At 57.6% G+C, this 20,205-nt stretch overlaps 1 long non-coding RNA gene across 2 annotated transcripts; it reads right to left on the minus strand.

Annotated features, from left to right (window-relative positions):
- Positions 1–2,651: 2,651 nt before the first annotated feature.
- Positions 2,652–19,997, minus strand: LOC307056534. Of its 2 annotated transcripts, none has more exons than XR_013811016.1 (4): positions 19,553–19,997; positions 3,776–3,907; positions 3,181–3,258; positions 2,652–2,907 (listed from the first exon to the last, which is right to left on the minus strand). It is a non-coding gene; the product is annotated as an uncharacterized lncRNA (long non-coding RNA). The 2 variants fall into 2 exon arrangements; XR_013811017.1 differs by lacking the exon at positions 19,553–19,997 and adding an exon at positions 18,748–18,837.
- Between the last annotated feature and the right edge of the window lie 208 nt (positions 19,998–20,205).

The following is a 20,205-nucleotide window of genomic DNA, read 5'->3' on the forward strand; positions in this document are numbered from 1 at the left end:
CCCGGAAGAGCAGCTTCAATTATCTACTGCTTAGCTGCCTCTACCCCGCACTCCAAAATTACTGATGAGGAAGCATAACAGAGCTGCCGGGTGACTGAAACCAGGAGCCAGTGGCCTCGCTTAACAGGTGGCGGAGGACGCAGAGAAACCCTGGGCTTCAATGGTGTGAAGGGTGGCTATCGTCCCATTTATTACTGAGCAAACTATTTGTTTTAAAAGCACATCGAAGGCCGATCCACCTGGGCCCACACTCCTGACATTTAGAGTTAAAGCAGCATATAGACTGGGATTAATTCTCCTTCGTAAATATGAAATAATAAATTAAGGACGAGAGTGCACTGAAAGGCCGTTTTAGGGGCTAACCTCTTAAAGGGCGGCAATGCTTCGCTGAGCCAGGTTGCCTGTTAAAACTGTAAATCAAGGGCCACCAGCTAGGCAGGAGATCTCCCCCCTACCCCCTTAGGGCCCACTCCGGCTGTGAGGACATGAAGGGGGAGGCTCTGCTCAGGAGCCCTGGGGAAGGACCCACGCTCTCCCCAGGCCTCAGCCGGACACGCGCATTTACCTGTCGTCGCTGATCCCACACATGCGGACCCTCTCGCTGTTCATCCAGCTGTGAACGTTCCCATACGGGGGGGGCGGTGCTGAAAGCATGTCGTCTTCTTGGATGGCAGCTTTTCTTCAAGCGTCTAGTCTGTTTAAAACAAAAAGAAGCCCAGGAGGTTGAATAAAAAAGGAGCCAAAGAGGGAACAAGAGAAACCCTCCTTCTAGGCACTTCATACGAATGCACTTGGGAAGGCAGACCCTGCTCCACGTTCTACAGATGGCCAGAAGCAAAGGAACACACCTGAGCCAGAGGTTCAAGGAGGGAGGTGGAACTTCCCTGGCAGGAGGCGATGGGGATGCAGAGAGTTCAAGAGCCACAGGCCACACCATTCAAGGTCCAGCACGTGACACCCTTAACCTGCCCTTCTCCCTTCTCCCTTCCCCTTTCCCAGCCTTTTGGAGAACACACTTGGATCGAAAGTGGACGGTGCTGGATTCCAGGGAGCCCCACATTGACTCTTCTTGTGGCTGAAAGGATTGGGGACGGGGGTGGGGTGTGGGATAAAAGGCACAACAGTCCGGTGTGGCAGCCCAAACTACGACTCACTTCCACGGCTGCGGTGCGTGTGACTTACAGATGGAGGGGTAAAAAGAGTCAGTGGGCTGGAGAGCCACCCCACCCGAGCCCTAGATTGGATTAAGCCCCAGACCTGGGTGGTTTGGCCTGGGAGCTGCAGAGGGAGGCGGCTGAGTAATTCAATGACGCCTGCTCGCTGGGGACCAGCGATCAGGAGCGAGTGCAGAAATCGTAGCAGCCCAGGCTGCCGGGCTGGGCCTGGGGCTGCAAGATTCCGGCCCACGGGGAGCAAGCAGAAGCCACCCGTTTTCCGTCTACCGGGAGGAGGGGGGAGGCTGCTGAGGCACAGGGGAGAGCCCCGCCCCCTCCTTAACTTCCCGGCCCACCAGCCCCACCCACACCACATTCTAGTTTGCTGCATGAGTGAAGGGTCAGGACAAGCTGCATTTCATTCACAGGATTATCACGGTGCAGTGATTCATCCTCGTGCAGGATTTTAATTGCTCTTTGGAGGTTGAGCCGTTTCTTTTGACTGCGCTTCAGCTCCATATCCTGCTGTTAAATGCTGGGTTAATAATAAATAAGTAGGGGAGCCTTTAATGCCTGGGACCGATGGCCCTAGGCAATTCCCCTGCTCACAGACTCCCTTGTCCGGGGCGGGGTGGCCGGGGAGGGCCCCCCCCCCAGCCACGGCCTCTTTACACAGGACCCAAACCTGAGTGTGAAATCACTGGTGTGCAGCTCATGGGGGCAACCTTTCTTTCTCCTCCCTCACACACCCACCCACACAGCTTCCGAAAGCCCAAATGTTCCCCAAGTCGACACATTTCCTTTGTTAGCAGGAAAAAATACGCAAATGCTTGCTTTTACACTTTAGCACACGGAGCTGACCTCCAGGTCTGTTGGGTGGGAGCCACCAAGGACTGGGGACTCTTTTTCCGAGAATGACTAGGGGTGGGGTCGGGGAGCACCTGGGAGACCTGAATCCCAAAGCCAGCCAGGCTATCCCTCTGCATTTCTTTGTCCTAACACAGGCTTTTGTCCACCAGCATCCCCCATCGGCCCCTATACAGAAGAGAACACCGTCTGTTCATCAAGAGCCCCACGCCGCAGACACACGGCGCGTAGTTAGAGCTCAACGATGAAGCTGGAGGAGAGGCAGGGATCTCCCAGTTGTGTCCGGCCTGGTGGGATTCTAGAGAAGCTATTTCTTTAGGAAGCGTCCCTTTCTTTAGACAGACTGGGGCATTTCCAGTGGCTGGCCACAGTGCCCCGAAAAGGTGGACTCAGATGGACTTGGGCATCAAGGAAGGTTCTGTGGGGGGCTCACGGGCTGTTCTTCCATGTTTCGAACATACAGATCAAGTTGGGGGCAGGCCACCACTAGTGCAGGGCCGACCAGAAGGCACGTTCAACAAAGTGTCCCCTCCCTAACCCCTGCAGCCCCTTCTACAAAAGGAAGACCAAAAGGAAGATGTCCAGGGAAGCCTCATCTAAAAGGTGGAGGAGCAACATTCCTCGGTGCAAGTGTCCTGGCCGTGGCTGCAGCGGGAGGACCACACCATGCCACCCCCTGGCTGGGTGTCATGATGAAATTTGGACATTATACCAGAAGCCAAAGGGTCACTCCATCAAACCCTTAAGAAAAGGATGAGGGACGAAGCGTGTGTGCCCTCGAAGCCCCAATCTCCTTCTGGTGCTCCAGTCTTCAAAACTTACACAAGCTGCCTCTTACATGTCTCCTTTAGTTGTCACCTTGGGACAAGGACCTCTGAGCACCTGACTGAGGAAACAGAAAGGCCCCTGCCACAATCATCCTACTGAACCCTCTCCCCTCCCCTCAAAAAGGGCCAGCAGCCCCCTTCCCTTGAAAGGGCTTTTCTTTAGAAAGGGCGGCCTGGACTTAGCATGAGAGGGGAATGCAGTTTAGAGACACCTGGGACCATGGGGTGCTTTCAAAGCCTCTCCCCGCCCTTCCAGGTCTTGACTGGTGGGGTTTTCAATATTAACGCCGCACAGATAAATAACACCCAGTGTCAGGATGAAGTGTTCTTACGTGCACAGGGTCAGATGGAGGGTTGAGGCCCCGAGCGTGGTCCGGTGTCACGGGAGTGGGGGCGGGGCGGGGGGCTGGCTGTGAAGAAACAAGAGGAGGAGGGGCAAGGCTCAGTACTGGATCCTGCTGACTACACCCCACACACACCCACACACACACACCCACACACCCACACCCACACACACACACACACACCCACACACACACACTTATAAACTTTAGCTGCCCCATGAACTTTTTGTGAACTGTTTAAAAGTGGAGGTCTGTTGAACAAACAGGGGCGCCACTGCCAGCCATAATTTCATTGCAACGAGCTAAAGACTTTTAACTCTTCAGGTTCCGGGCCAAAGATGGACCTGAGCGGAAAGGGCCATGGAGCCGGGGGCCCTGCCTGGCGTGAGGCCCTTCTCCAGAGTGACAGCCCAAATCCTGGGCAGGAACACCCTCATCCTGGGCAAAGGCCATACTGCGTACACCCCACCATCCCTGAAGAACGGGCCCACCCCCATCTCTCTGGGATGTAGGACTAAACTAACTAAGGGGATCTTGGGCGCAAGGGACACAGAGATAGGGTCAGAGACACCGCCACGCTCACCCCATTCCTCTTCTAGAAGCGGCTATTGAAATAGTTCGGGGTCTTTCTTACTTTCTTCTTCTTCTTTTTTTTTTAACCTCCAAGGAAAAGTTCTTCAAAAGTGACTTCCCTGGCCCTTGGCTGTGGGTCATGCTGCAGGGGGCAAATGACGTGATTTAGATGGCAGACAGAGCAGGCGCTTTGCTGCTGTATGTAAGAGGCTCATCTGCCCTTATTTCTCAACGACCCCCCCCTTTTCTTCCACAGGTGGGTGATGCTTCTGGAAGTGCCAAGATGTGTGAAGTCAGTCATGAAAAGCACTTTACAAGCACCAACCTGTTTCCAGTGGGAGCTGCTAAGCTACACCTTGGCTCTGGGTTTTAACCCTTTTTTCCAGCAGTGGAGAGAAGGGGGCAAGGATGTGGGATAGGGATGAAGAGGGAAGGTGGCCAAGAGAAGGGGTCAGCCGGGGAGACGGAAGAGCGTCTGGTTTCTGAAGAACAGACCAGGAATTGTGGTGGCTGCCCGCTGAACACCCAGTTCTGGGAGAGACCCGGCTTGCAAAACGCAGACTTGCAAGCGTGGTCTCCGGCTTTCGGTCTGGCCCTAGGGGCAAGCACAGGAGAGCTTGAGTCTCCCTCCACAGACTTGGGCAGTCATCTGGTCCGGGAGCCAGGAGATATGATTAGCATCCGAGCTTGGCCTGGACGCTGGGGAGAAGAGCCTGATTGGCAGAAAGAGGTCAGAGGGACCAAGATTAGGAGCTGTCCCCCCAGCCTCGGCATCCCTGAGCGAGGGCACCTTGGCCCTCTGTGAAAAGACACGAGGGGGCACACGGGTCCCCAGCTGCACCCACCACCGTTCTGCCGATTCCTGCCATGAAGACACCATTATGGAATGAGGAGCAGGAGAGAACGTTTGTTTTGTTTTGTTTCTTTAAAGGCGACTTCCCTTGGCAGGCAACACACAGGTTGCAAAGGAAGGAGCAGTGGCCGTGAGAGGCTGGCGTGAGCGCAGGGAGGAAGGCAGCACCAGGCCACTCCCGCCACCTCTCCTTTCTCTCCACCCCAGCTTCTCCTGGCACCGGGCCACTTTCCACTGCCTCCGCCCTTGAGGCGCTGATGGATTGGTTCAAGTCTGCACAGCACGCGTGTCAAGTGACAGCGACGGAATGGGAAGCAGTGCCACCAAACCATCCCAACTCCACTCCAATACGAACGGTGCCCCTTCCTAGGGCCTCACTCTCTAGGCACCCCATGCCGCATCAGGCACTTATCCAGTTAGTGACCAAGAAGACCTGGACAGGTTTTGGGGAGCTTCCGGCTCAGAAGGCCGGGCAGACGGCAGGGCTCCCAGCCAGCATGCCATGTGCCACGGTCCTCCGTAGGCTGAGGACCTCTTCGCGGAAGGGGTGTCTCTCACTGCACCGGCATGGCTGGTTCTCTGTGGAGGACACGCGCGCGCGCGCAGTCACCACAGCCTCCCAGCTCCCACTCTCATCCACGGCGTGTCTCTGGGCAGGTGGCCGGACCTCTTCAACTCTGGCCCCCTCATCTGTAAATATCTGGCACCGTGTTTTCCAGAGGATTAAACTGCACTATGGACTTGAGTTCTGCCTGGCAATAGCTGGTGCAGGCCACATCTAACCCATTAAACAGCATCTGACTCCACTAAACAGTCTACGTAACAAACAAACCCCAGAATGGCTATACAGTTTTCTTGCGTCAGAGGGAAGGCTGAGGCAGGGACACAGAGGGGGCCAGGGAGGGGTGACCTTCTGCAGAGTGTGTGGCTTTCATGGAAGCCCAAAGCTCATGGCGCGGGAGCCCTTCCTGGGACTGCTCCAAGCGCAGACTGAGTCACACACAGACACTTCTCTACTGGCGTCAAGGAAGGGAGGGATGAAGTTCCTATCTTAGCAATGGGGGCCGCGAGGAGGTGGGAGATGAGAAAAAGCGGTCCAGGGTGTGCAGCGTTGGGGCAAGTCCTCCTGGGATGTTTTCCCCAGTATGTGTAGCAGTGGGGAGAAGGGAACCCCAAGGATGACCCCAGGTCGGGGCGAGGGTCGCAGGCTTCCTGGGGTGTGGCTGAAGGAGGTCGCCCGACGGGTCCTGCAGCCGGGCATGGGTGCTGGGGGGGAGTGGGGGGTGGGAGGAGTGATCCAGCCTGCCCAGGCGCTGTCTCTTGGCACACTCCAAGTCATGGCTGTCGCCGCCTCCAGAGGCGTCCCCACTCACGACCCAAGTTTTGCATTAGTAACAGAGCTGCGGAGCAGGAGTGCGGGGGTGACGGGGTGGGGGACGGGAAACTCACGCGGCTGGCCCTGACCTTTTGAGCAACCAGAACCTTCCCTGCCTCCTCCCAGGGCGCCAGGATAGCGCCGCGAGCCACTCGGGTCAGTCGGGAGTGAACTTGGCCCGCAGCGGCAGCGGCGCGGTGGCGGCGGCTGCGGCGGCGGCGGCGGCGAGTGGGGGAGGGGCGCCCCCTCCCCCGCCTCAGCCCTGAGCACGGATTGGTCGGCAACAAAGGGATTTGCTCTCCCACCACACACCCCCGCGCTGCCGCAGGCTCCGCGCCCCTCCTACGCCAGGTCCCCGCGCGGGGCCGCCCGCCCCACACGCACCCCCCCCGCCCGACCGTCCAGGACGGTCTCTCGGCCAGCCCCCGACCCCAGCTCACCCCGCCCGCGCGCTCCTCTGGGCTCCCCCTTCCCAGGCGCCTGCCGCTGAATCTCTGACAAAAAGCAACTTTGGGTGGGCGCACGGAGAACCCAGGATGCGCGGCGGCGCGCCCCAGGGGAGTGGGCACTGACTGGAGACCGCTCCGGCCTATCATCCTGCGCTCCCTTCGGCCAGTCTGGAGTGTTCTCTCCGTGGAAGCCTCCCCCACCTTCCCCGATTCAAAGATGCAAGCCAGGTGTAGCCAGCTGTAAAAGGGGGCTCGGGGGCTTGGGGAGGGGGGCACCAGCAAGGATCGACCGGGAGAGCCGCTGCCAAACCGGGGCTGCCCGCCACACACCCCCTTTCCCAAAAACAGAGCCGTGGCCCCCCGTCAGCTCTTGGACCAACCTCAGACACTTCCCCTTCCCCCCGCCAACCCGCCCCCCACCCCGACGCCAGGCCTCGGCTTTTTGTTCCTTTCACTTTCTTTCACGGTTGTGCCACACACAACCACGCGTGTATGCAAGAGGGGGCCCCATTTGGAAGCTGGTGTCCCTCAACAGGAGGCAGCAGCCCAGGACAGGAAACCGAGGTTGAATGCAATTCATCAACCTTACTCCTCTCCTCCCCGCCAACCCACCCTCCACACCCCCTCGGGTCTGGTCCCTACAGCCTGGGTTCCCACTTGGAGTCTACACAACCTGGAGGCAAATCCAGAATAAACGATCCATAGACCACGACTCTAGAGGGGGTGTCACTGCACTGCAGCCTCCATCAGGGCTTTGTAGAAATAAAGTGAACTCACTGCAAACTCCTACCCCCACAAGGAACAAGCTAGACCAGAAAGCTATTAACGACAGCTATCATTAGTACACACAGGAAGCACAAAGGAACTTTTTACGAATAAAAGATGCATAAAACACAGGGTCCTGTGATCTGCACCCGGCTTCCCTGCTGATTGTGTGCAGCCTGGGAGTCCTGGGAAGGCTGGGGATGAGGGTCAGAGGAGGACAGGGGCTCCCACTTTCTTTACGAGGAACAATAGGAACCCCACGTCTGTTCATCTTGGAACCCGGAACACCACAAACAAAGCTGTGGGAAAACTGCGGTAGACGTGGGGGCCCGTGAATTTTTCTAGCTGTTCAGAGCTTAATTACTCCTCCTTGATCCGTGGGACCAGACACGACACCACCAAGGTTAAAATGCCCCAAACAGCGCCGAGCAGATGTGAGCGAGCTGGCAGACGCGCAAATGAGGCCTGCCTCGGAGCACGATAACAAGTGACTAATACGTTGCATATCGTTGAAAGAAAATTATTTTTCTCTAATTTGCATTTGCTTCGGGGGAAAAAAAAAGCCAACCAGAGTCCCTCTTCACAAGCACGAGTCTAATCCTGGAAATGCAGCCCGGCTGCTTTAAGAGAGCTGGAAGGAGGGAAAGACTGCCAGCGCTTTGGCGTTGCAGGCTTGTTTATCTTTCCGCCTTTCCTCCAAGGCGAAACTCGTTTTGCAAGCAACATTCCTACAGAAAATGGCACACGTCCTAAAAAGAGACCAATTTATAGAACCGGCACCGAAGTTCATGTATCATTCCAGAAGCATCTCCCAGCTCCCCACTAGGGAACCCAACTAGATGTACAAGTCCACATTATAACTCAGAGAGTAGATGTGGGGGCGGGGGGGAGCGGAGGTGGACCCGTAATTTGCAGATATCCTGCAAGCTGTACACTCAGGGGCCGGAATCACACAGAAGGGCAGGATATAGAATTAAGTCAGCTCTAAATGATCCTCCAAAGCCCGGGGGCCAGGGCTGCGGAAGCCTTCAACCTTGAGGTTGGGGGGAGTGGTGCTTACACCCAGCTTGCCCCAGGACAGCCCAGGGGCAGGCCCAGCTTCTGGACCATCCTGAGGACCATCCTGAGCCCGCCAGCTTGGACCGGCCCAGCGGGGTATTGCTGCCACCCACCAACTGTTCTCCCTCCCACCCTGGCGCCTCCCCGCACTGCCTGGCAGAGGACCAGGAACTCAGAGAAGGCCGGGCTGTGGGCATCTAGTTGATTAAGTCACAGAGTGGGTGGCGCTGTGGGCAGACCTCAAGACAGCACCGCTGGTCCTGCAGCTGAAAGGCAAGCGCGCTCTTAAAAACCGGGAAGGCAAAGGGAGGCGGGTGATCAAAAGCCGACTTGCACCCCTCCCCACCCCCATTCACCCCCCTTCGGGTCCTGAACCTACACACTTGTGTTTCCAATCCAGGAAACAGGGCCGAGGGCATAGAACACAGCGGCCGCCTGTCTCTTGAACTTGTCTGAATAACAGGGCCATTTCAGAGGAAGAACAACGGCCTTCAGAGCCTCTGCAATTTCCAGAAAGCCTTCAGTTAATACATTCTTTCCAACAGGCTTGCTTTAGGGTGGAAAGTTACTTTCCCAAATCTTAACAACCCGGTCACAAGCCACTGAGGCCCCAGGTCAACAGATCCCGGCCAAACCCCTCCAGACAGTTGACACTCATGACCCCGCAGGCCTTCTCCTGCCACCTCTGCCTAACAAGTTCCCTAAACCACAACACACCAACCAGCGCGCACGTCCACCACGATCCCAGGAGCCAGAAAGATGCGTGTCGCGGGGTGCGGGGGTGCGGGTGCCGCCGCCGGAGGGCTCTCTCGCAGCGCATCCGAGGGCTCCCGGGCCAGCAAGGGGCGGCCACCTCTGCAGCTCTCCGTGGGCCTGCACAGTGCGCGCATTGTGTGAGCGCCGAGGAGGCACAGCGCTGCTCCTGCACCAACAGCTGTCACATTCTTTGCACTCGCTGTAAACAGCCTTCACATTCCCCCCTTACCACACAGTTAAAGCCAGACTAACCATCCAGTTAGAGATCAAACCAACGACAGCAGCATTGTGTCTGCCTTCGCACCAAGCCCAGCAGCTGGCAGGTTTCTCCGGAACAAGAGACCCCCCCTCCCCCCACCCCTCCAGGCTCCAGCCAAGGCTGGCCGAGGCAGCAACGCGTGTGTCGCTGCTGAGTGTTAAAGCAACACAACACAGCCATGTCGCGCAGAGTTCTGTGCGGTTCATCAGCTCTCCCAGAGTGTCCTCCTCTCAGGCCCCCTCCCCCATTTCCTCAGCTGGGAATAAAGGTTGTTCAGACTCCCAGGGTCGCTTTCTCTGCTCAGCAAAGCGTGGGTCGGCCTGCCCCGGCCAAGCCTGGGGTCCTGCAGCCCTCTCTACCGTGGTCCCAGAGGCTAGGCAGCTCGGCACTTTCTGCAGCCCAAAGCCTCGTGTTTCGGAAAACCGTCCAACTCCCTGAATCCCTCCTGGTCGCCCCACTGATCAAAATGTCTCCTTTTATGATTTTTGGTTAAGTCGAACATTTCCATCATCGTCATTATTAGCGCAAATTACACGCCTAATCGGTCCTTAAATAGATTTTAATTAAATAATCATACAGGCTCATTTTATGACTTAAGAAAGGCATTAGTTTTCGTTATAACCTTTCCACCAGGATATAGAATAATGATAACAGACAAATACTTATTCTTTGAAAAGCAAACTGATGGGCAGAGTATTGGGAAAGCAGACCCTGCTTCACACCTTCTGGAATCCAAGTGGAGACCAGACAGACCACATCCGCACGACTTTCCTCCGGAGCAGGGAGAGGGGATTTCTTCCTCCAAAGCATCACTTTTGTCTCCTCTTCGGGGCCAGGAGAAAGGAACCCCAAATGTTCCTTTTCCTTGCCCATCTGAAGAGACTTCTCCAGCTTAGAAGTCTCTCCTAGAGACCACTCCTCGCCACCCCCATCTGTTTTCCACCCCTCAGTCTGCTGAGAGCCGTGGTGGAAAGCAGGCAGGCTGTGCTTGTTAAATGCTCTGTAAAATGCTGTTAATAAAATAATAAATACAAAGGATGGAGGCTGCTGGTTCATGGGTGTTTTGACTGGAAATGCCTCGGCACTTGTCATGTGTTTATGGGAGGGCAGACAACTCTAGGAATTACATAGTTTGGACATCTCTGTACTTCATTTATTCTTTCCTAATTGACGTAGGCCTAGAGCTATGTCAAGTTTGCATTTGTACAGAACTGTTAAATGCCTAAGAGTTTCTCCAACTAAACCAAGTTTTAAATCAGACCCAAGGCTGGAACGTACTCTCGGCCTCGCCCCACTCCACCCCTCTGCCTCTGTGGCTGGAGAAAACAAACAGACCCTCAACAACGATCCCCTGTCCTTGCTCTCCCCACCTTCACCACCCCCACCCCCGGGGGGGCACCTAGGGCAAAGGTTAAGGTGTCTTCAGATTACAGGCAAGGCCCTGGCTACACACACTGGAAAGCACTGCAGTTGGGCGCATCCTGGGCATACTCGAACCTCTAAAATAGTGAGCTAAGATGGGGGGAAAACTGCTGGCCTGGTAAAACCCGCCGTTCACAAAACAATGTCAGCAAAGGCTGGAAGGCATTCTTTAGAGAGGTACCAGGGACTCATGCCTACTGAAGCTCTTTCAGCACAAAGGCTTTTAGGGGAAGAAGGGAAAAGGGGGGTGGGGGGAGGAGAGAAAGGGAGGGCTCCTGTTTCACAGCAGGCATCCCCAGAGAGTCAAGAACCAAGTGTAGCTTCAATCAAACGCTCACTTCCCCTCTGGGAGTCTAGTAGGAAACCTGATCACAGTAGCTTACTACCGGCCTGGATCCATACAGGTCTGGTTTTCTTCTCATGCTAGTAAATTTTTTTAAATACATATCCATAGAAAAGAAGCAATCCCTGACAGACTTTTATTGAAAACCACACTGAGACCTCATAACATCCGGACTTAATCCCTATCAGACAAACCACAGCACCTCTGGCCTCTGCAGCGGGCCAGACCCTTTCACCTCTTCCCACCAGCTCTCTCCCCTCCAGCCGCTGCTGTTCCCTCCCCCCGAAAGAATGACGGGAGGACTTGCCAAAGAGCACCTACATACCGGTTCTGGAATCAATTCCTAACCATATAAATGATCCCACTTAGGGGGAGAAAAAAAAAAATCCCAGCCTTTTCATATGGATTCCTTTAAAGCCCAGAATGCAAAGAACTGTAACAAAGGGAAAGAAAGAGGAACCCACGGAGGCAGACCTGGAGGAATAGCCTCAGGAATACCCTTGGAGGGGAGCTTAACCTGCAGGTTGGTCCCCAGACACTGGCCTACGCAGGTCTTGGGCGGGGGGGAGGTGGGCATCTCAGGGGCAGCAGGGAACGGAGAAGCAACCTATAGGAATCTGACCAGTCATTCAAAGCAATTACTAATCCTCCAGACCTACTATGTGCCAAGTATTCTTTGATCCTAAAGGTGGAAAATTATACCCAGTCTTACAAATGAAGAAACTTACTGAGGCTCAGAGGCCATAAATAACCTGCCCCCAAGGTCACACAGCTAGTAAAAATGGGCCACGGTCAAACTCAGTCCTGGAGTTGCGGAGAGGAGCCAATGATCGGTCAAATTGTGCCATCCAGAATCCCCAAGAAGTTCGGAAGGCTTCCTTAGCCCTTGTACTCCAATACAGAGTAAAAGGATAGCACTTAACACCTATGAAATTCGGTCCACAAGGAGCCCGCATCCTAGTTTCTCCTACACCCAGAAATCTCTTGGTCCATGTGAAGTCTTTCGAAATTTCTGCCAACATCCTACCCATCTCCCTACACTGGAACACCCTGCTGTGAGGCCAGGGATTCCCAACAAGCCTCCACTTTCCCCTCCTCCAGGAGCCCAGAACAGGCAGTGGGAGGTGGGTGCTACTCTTAGGTCTCTGGAAAAAGTGCTGACACCTGGAACTACAAGAAGGCTTGCCACACTAGTTTTGCCACATAAAGCAATCAATCAAATTATCTAGACAGAGCAAAAGCCCTTTGGAAAGACTGCCTACATCTACCTTTCCTAGGACTTTAATGAAAAACCCAGGGACCAAAGTGGGCTGGGGAGGCAACTGAGGGGGAAGCGGCTTGCAAGATGCTGGACCCTCCTGGACTCCTGGGGGTCCCCACAAAAAGCCAAGTCCCGAGACAAGCCGGAGGTTGGGGTTCTCTCTCCTCTCCCCAACTTCTCATCCCAGCAGCGCAGGGTCAGCGCTCAACATCCCCTCCCCACCCCATCTTCAATTTCCTGCTCTGCCCCGGGCTTTCAGAAGCTCCGGGAACCATCCACACCTGATGCCACAGACGCCACAGGCTCCACGACCCAGGGCCGTCTCCAGCTCAGCTCGGTGGGAAGGGCAACGGGCAGGAGCGCCGGACACTCAGCCGCCCCTGCGGCTTCCCGGCCCCGGGCGGGTGGCTCCTCCAGTGGCCGAGGCTCCGGATGCGTGAAATGGCTCCAGGAGCGCCTGGGGCAGGCCAGGGCCTCCGCAGCGGGACGGACCGAGGCGATGGCGGAGCCGGGTCCTCACCCCTCTAGTCAGCCAAACACGCCCCGGCGGCCCGGCAGCCCCTGCCTTGCAGCCAGTGGCTTTCTCTCTTTTTTAAACTTTCCGGCCTTGGCGATCACCGCCGATTGGGACAGGATTTCCAGCCCCCGCCTTCCCTCCTCCACACCCTCCATGCAGGCCCTTCCAACCTCCAGGGAGGTGACCCCCGCCCCCGGGCACCGTGAGTCCCTGGCCCCGCCAGACCCTCCCCCGCCCCCGCCACTTGGGCCACCTGGAACGAGCCGCTTCCCAAAGCGATCGGCGTCCGGCCGAGTCTGGGGCTGCTGCTGCGTCTGGGGAGGAACTCCCGCAGCCTCCAAAGGGTCCAGGCCTGCCCGCAGCGGCATGCAGAACCGCCCCCTACTCGCGCTCTCTTCGAGACCAGACGCGGGGGGAGGGGGGGCGGGGAAAGTTTACGGCCCGTCTTTAAAAAACAATTTAACTCTTCAGATGCAAGAGTTTGGGTGCCCGTGGCACGGTTATGAGCGCTCGGGTAGAACAACAGAAATGGGGGGTGCCGGAAATGGTGCAGGAAGACCCCTATAACCCTATAAACCTCTCCTCCCCCCTCGCAGTTACTATTAGCATTAAAAGATCCCAGTGCCTTCAATGCAATAGTGCCTGTTTATAACTTTTCCCTGCTGGGTCCCCATACCCTAAACAAGCCCCCTCCTCACGTTTTGAAATCACCAGGGCAAAGATCGCTCCCAAATCTGTGACCTCCCGGAGCTCTTGGGCCTCTCACCTGCTCTGCCCCTGGCACCCTGACCTCACTCACCCTCTTCCCCCCAGTACTTCCTCTGGTTTGCACCTAGACAATAAATTTAGTTTCATTTAGCTTCCGGTCTTTAATTTTAGCAGGTCTCCTTTCTGCATGCAAATCAATATGGCAATTACCATCTAAAAGCTCGCCCAGCCCCGGGTCAATGTAAATTGATCATTGTCCGCCTTCCACAAAGTAACACCGGGAGTCTGTGATGCATAACGAGATTATACTGGAAACTGTCTTTTAGATCAAATTCTATTTAATGCTGTCAGGATCTTCTCCTAGCGGACTTCCCCGCTAGTCTAATCACGGGGCGCCGGAGCCCATGGGTGCTGAGGGGCGATGGCTGGCCGGGGAGACACGGTTCTAAGAAATAACAAAGTGCGGGGACGCCCCCCCCCAATTCCAACACCCTCGACTAGGGGCCGGCGGAAATGAGCCTGCGCTGGTAAAGGGGGCCTGCTACAGAAACGTTGCGGGGGCGGGGAAGCGCGTTGGTTAATTCCCATCCAACAGAAAGTCAGCTATCCCTTCCGGAGGAACACATGGGGGGCAACCAGCGAAAGCCGACGGGCCGGGCTGGAGGTTGGGAGACGTCCCCGGCCAAGTGCTCGGGGCACAGGCGGCTTGGCTGCCACGGGGGTGGCCTGAGAAGACCTTCCACTCCTGCCCCGGCTGCTTCTCAAGCCAGCGCCACCATCTAGGCCCCGGCAGCGCAGCCAGCCTTGCAAACAGACGGAATCCTGCCGGCCGTTCACTCGGGCGAGGCAGCCCGGTCGGGACGGGCCTCCCCTCCCCTGACTGGGCGAGGCCCCTCCAGGCCGAGGCCCCTGTGAGCCGAGGGCTGGAGGCCTCCAGCCAGGAGAAGGTCCTCCCGCCCCTGCGCGGCCCCCAGGGCACGGGTGTGACCCTGGAGCTTAACAAAGGGCCTTCAGAGCTCCTTTCGGCCTCGGGCTGGCGGGGGAGCGGTGGGGCCAGCGGGGAGAGGGGCGGTACGGCGGCCCAAGTGGACCCGTGAGGCCCCACGCCCCGCCGGGCTGGGTCTGCCGGGCCCGCCGCCCTCGAGGAAACCACCGAGGTGGCATTGCCGGGGCCGCTGGGCACCCCCGAGGACCGTCCCAACCCAGCGCGGGCTCCACCCGAGTGCGGTCTTCCCAATAAAAGCTGGAATTCCCGGCTGGGCTCAGACAAAGAGGCACCGCGGCAAACCGACGCCACGCGCAAACCAAACCCAAGCCGAGTTTACGCGCGCGTCTGGGGTCACAGAGGCGCCCTCCCTACGCTGGCCGTCCCCGCACGGTCTCCTCAAGGGGGGGAAAAAAAGGGAAAGTAAGCATACCTCCCCTCGATTCCGCCCAGAGGCCGAGCTTCGCACTTCTTTCGGTTCAGTCTCTCTCAGTTCACTAGGCCCTGCGCCACCTTAGCAAACAGGGCTTAGAGGAGCGCAACATCCCTTGCTTCCGACCCAGAATGCAAAGCTACTCCTCTTTTTCCTCCACCATCCATCCTCTCAGGGTCCAGAACTCAAAAATCTTTCAGAAATCCTCCTACCTGCTCAAGACATACTCTCTTCCCCACTCTAGATGGGAAGAAACTATAACCAGAAGCAATCTTAGTAACCAAGGGCCATCCACCCTTAGCTAGGCACCGTCGCCCTCACTTTCCCTCTAGCCGAAGACACAGTATTTCCCAGTGAATGAGTGTGCGAATGTGGTTGTGTGGCCCACACTTCCGTGCCCTGCTCTGTCTCACTGGGCAGGAAAATCTTCATCAGGCACTGAGGAGTTTTTGTCATTCAGCCTGTGTATCTAAGCATGGATGTATGCATGTGAATGCTTTTTGTGTTTCCAAGTGACCCTCTTCACACCTTTAAATGGGCTTTTGTCTCTCGAACGAACTTACAGAAATCCTGCTCCAGTTTCCAGCTCAACAAAGTCTGGGATTTTCTCCTAGGATCTCGCTCTAGGTCTCAGTATTTGCATACCCATGTTTACATTCCTCGCGGCCAGTTCTTTCTCTCTTCTCTATCTCTTGTTCCATGTGGGCACCAGAGCCCAAGGGTCTTGATTTGTCTCAGCACATGTCATTCAGGCGCACATCTTAATCTGTGCATTCCTGTCTAACACGTACACCTCCCCACGACTTACATTCTTGCTTTGCCTATAATGGGGCTCGTTCCCAGACCAATATGGGTTTGCAGTTTAAGGTAACTAGAGGATCCCCTAAGACTACAAACCCTAAAAGGAAGAGGAGGGGGAAGGAGAGAGGAGTGTGACTAATGATTCATTTCTCTATAGGGTAACCCACCTACCTCAGGGGTCTACCTCAGGGAAAGAACGAGACCAATGCCTGCAGAGTTGTATTAAATTTTTAGACCCATTCAATGTTGACCCCATGGATGTGTATACAAATGATCGATCTTGTACACATCACTGTCCGACTCCTGTTTGGAGGCTGCCTCCCTGCACATATCTTATTTGAACTCTCCACAAGTTCATGGTTAAAAGTGTTTTTATTTACATAGACAACTCAAGGACCCCTTTGCTCTCTCCGACGCATACCTGTACGCACTGGACAGGCATTTCAGGCTTGGGTCTTTGGTAGGCAACACTCTCGGTCAGAGGCCCCACTGACTAAAGCTCTGAGTAGACCTTCACATACTGGGCCGCTGGGAACGGTAAGGTCTAACCTCTGCATCTCCCCAACTCACTTCCTTAAGTGAGGGTGCCCACTGTGTGTGTTCACACCTTCCCCATTGAGAAGTATCGGGTCAAATTAGATCACCTAGCAGCTGCGTTTGGTTCGTCGAAGAATCGAGCCCAACGTACCAGGATGTGAGATTGCATACACAGAAGAGAAAGGAAAACCCTAAGCCCAGACTCCCGCCTCCTCTCCCCAGGGGGCTACTTTGCCTCCAGGAATTTCGACTACACTCCCCACCTCCACTCTCCCTATCGTCTTTAAAGGGTTAAGAGAAACCCTTGCAGCCTTCCCTCCACCCTGGTCGCTGGGCCCGAAGGCTCGCTCGCTCACGGGAGTCTGCCGCCGCCTCCGCGGCCCGCCCCCAGACAGACAGAACGCTGGAGCGTGACCGCGCCTGCAGGGTCGGGGTGGGACTCTACGGGCTCGGGCTGCCCCGAGCGCACAGCGGGTCCGCCCCGGCCCCGGCCCACAGCGCTCCCGCCAGCCCGGCTGCCGGGGCACAGTCACAGCTCTGCGCGCTGGGCAGTCCGATTTTTATCTTGTCTAATCCCAAACTGGGCGGGGAGCACAGGCGTCGTGCTTAGAGAACAAGAGATAGGCGAGGGAGGCGGGGAGGAGCAGCCAGGCAGCGACGAGCGGGAGCGAGTTAAAGACACAGTCGAGGCGACCGAGAGCAGGAAGAAAGAGCGGGCTGCGCGGGCCTCGAGGCGCCGCACGCAACGCGCCGCCCGGCCAAGTTACACTCACCTCCCGGTCGCCCCTCGCCGCCCATCCCTCCCCACTTCCCAGAGGCGCTCTCCGCAGCCCGGGCCGCGGGGCCCCGGCCTGTGTGGGAGGCACAGGCCCGGCCGGCCCTGCAAAGGGCTGGAGAGAATCGCTAATGAGCTGTGCGGCCCATTGATCCGGAGAACACTTCCTAATTAACTCTCAGTCACCTACTGGTGACAGTGCCCCAAAGGACAGCGCTGGGGCCGTCCGAGCCCCAACCCCGACCTGCCCGCGGAGCGCCTGGCGCCCGAACCCCGCGCCCCCCCCCCGCCACTACCCCAGGCAATCCCGGTGAGTGGCGGCGTAAACCCGCACACTAAAGGCCAGCCTCGGATTAAACCTGGACGGCATATTAATCACCGCCATCTCCCCGCTTCCTCCTCGCGGTGAAATCATGCCCAAAATAAACACGGGAACCGACACTGCAAAGCCCAGACCAGATAACGGGTCGGGGGTGGAGTGGGAAGGGTCGAGAAGCAAATGTGTTTTCCAAGTGTCCACGTACAGGAGTCTCGGAGGCCGACAATTAAAATGCCTTCCACACAAGCAATTCTGTTGGCCAAACCGAATCCAACACCTCCTAAGGATTGATTTCGGCCCGCGGTGTCTGTTTCCAGTGCCACAGCAAGTGTCACATGGCTACAAATACCCAAGTCTGCCTGCGTTCACCACCCACCACCTTCTGGGGTGGGCCATTTCCTCCTCGTTTTTATTCCTGAGTCATTTTAAGGATTTTTCTCCAGAGACTACCCCTAGAAGCAAATACCACTACCCCTCCTCTGGCCTTCTCTCAAAAAAGAACAAAACAAACAAAAAACCAGCTAAAACCCTGAGCTGTCTACTCTAGACACAAGAGGCTGTACGAATACCTATTTGAAGCGCGCTGGTTTCTTTTTTTAAGGTTTGTTTTTAAATACACATAACCCTCCCCCCTCCTTCGCTCTTCCATCCCCGCAACCCCCCAACCCTTTAGACGCCGGCGGCGCGCGCCCTCGCGCGCGGGCACTCACAGCCTCTAGCTGGAGATCGCGGACTTTCTGGAAAAGATTCGTTAACTGCAAATTAAGCCTCGCCCCGGCTTCGGCCTACACGCGGCCAGGCGCAGCCGTCTCAGGGACCCGGGGACGTGCCCACTCAAGAGTGCAGGCGGCGGGAAGCCCGCCGGGACCACGCGTGCCTCGAGCCGCCCTACTCCGCACACGGCGCCCCGGGGCTTGCTTGGTAAACAGCAGGAGCACGTCGCCGCCGCCCCGAGACCCCTAGTTGGCGGAGGCTCTGCAGCGCAGCCGCCCGCCTGCTCCGAGCGCGGGCCCCAAGGCGCAGCGGCGCCTCGCCCTCCCCGCCTCGGCCGAGGATCGCGCCCGGGTGCGCAAGTTCCTCTTCGCCCTCAGCCTCTGCGCCGCACGCCCTCCGAGTGGGACCAACTTCCTCCGGCCGCAGACTCGCACACGCCCTACAGGGCTTTCCACCAGACTCCACGCTACCCAGAGGAGGACCCAGGTCTCGCCCCCCCGCCCGCCGCCGCCCCCGCCCCCGCACGATCTACCCCCACCCCTAGGGTCTCACAACTTAAAACCAACCCCACGACGTCGCGGGGAAGGTGGGGGTGGACCAGGGTGGCAGATTAAAATTTTAAAAGAACTTTTAGAAAACAAAGCGTCTGACCTGACTGGCTGGCGGGCGGGCGGGCAGAGTCGGAACCCCTCGCTCTGCTCCATTTCCTAGTATTTTTTTTTTAATCCACGTGATTCACGCTTTGGAGCAAGCCAAAAAAAGCCAAAAAAAAACAAAAAACCGGGACTCCCCTCCCGAGTCGCGCGGCAGCGGCGGCAGGTCGAGCTCGGCTCGGCCCGGGGCGCCCGCCACACACACCCTCGCGCACGCACACGCCGTCGTTCCACGAGCAAGAACGAGCTGCCCCCGGAGAGGCGAGACGAGGCAGCGGCGGCTGGGCGTTTTTACAGTTCTTTCCCGAGTCGAAAAAGAAAGCAGACGGGAACCCGCCGCCCTCCCCTTCCTGCTAGCGACCTAACGCCGAGCCGAGCTTCCCAACTTCCAGCCCAGCTCACCCCCTCCGCCCCCCACGCCCGACTCACTCAGCGACGACCGCGCTCCCGCGCACACAGGCACACACTGTCTGCAAACTTCCACTCCGCGAACTCCCTGCTCTCCTCCCAGCCCCCAGGGAGGCGGCAGCCCGCCCCCGCCGCGCCCCTCCCTCCCCGAAGCCCACGCCGGGCCGCTTAGGTTGGCTGCATTTTTAATAACTTACAGCTAGGAAATAAAAACAAAAGCGAGCAAAGCAGCCAAAGTGAAGCGCGAGGCACAAGCTTCGAGGGGTACGCGAGAGAGTCAGAGGAGCCACCCGCCGTTAGTCTGGGCCCCGAGGGAGGGGGCCGACTGCAGCCCGCCGCACGCACGCCCTCCAGCCCGCGCGGCCTCCGCGGGGAAAGGTGTTCCGGGCACTGACCTGAAGTCCCCAGCCGGGGAGTAAGCAGGGAGCCTGCGATCCGGCGCTTTGAAGTTTTCCCCGGAGCAGAGTCGAGGCGGCGAGGAGGAGCGACGGGAGGCGGGGTGGGTGGGGAGAGGTGTGCGGGGTTGGAGGAAAGTGGGGTGGCGACGTTGGCGATGGGAGAAGGGGCCGGGCCGGGGAAGCGCGGCGAACAGCAAAGTTTGCCGTCCCCCGCTGCCCGCAACCCGCTCGCGTCGCCGCGCCCGCTCGCCTCCCTCGCCGTCTGCTGCCAGCCGGCTGCCTTCGGGGTCGGCCCCGCCGAGGGGTGGGCTCTGGGCCGGGTGGGGGCGGGGCAGGGCGGGGCGGGCTCAAAGCTTCCGGGCAGATGGCGACAGCCCCGCGCGATCCTCCGGGCTCCGGCGGCTGGGCCGGGCTCGGCCGGGCTCAGCAGCTCTCGCGTCGCCGCTGCTGCCGCCCGCGCTCGGGCAGGAGCCCCAGCGCCATATTGACGATTAGCCGCGAGCGCCAGCTCGGGCTGGGTGTGTGAACGTGTGTGTGTGAGTGTGTTGGCCAAGTCTTCCTTGCGCGGCGACAGCGCGGCTTGGGCTCCCCGCCCGGCAGCTTGCGGGCTCCCCCTCCGCCGCCGCTGCCGCCTCGCTCCCGCTCCCGCT

This window comes from Hyperoodon ampullatus, assembly GCF_949752795.1.
Source record: "Hyperoodon ampullatus genome assembly, chromosome: 7".
NCBI lineage: Eukaryota > Metazoa > Chordata > Mammalia > Artiodactyla > Ziphiidae > Hyperoodon > Hyperoodon ampullatus.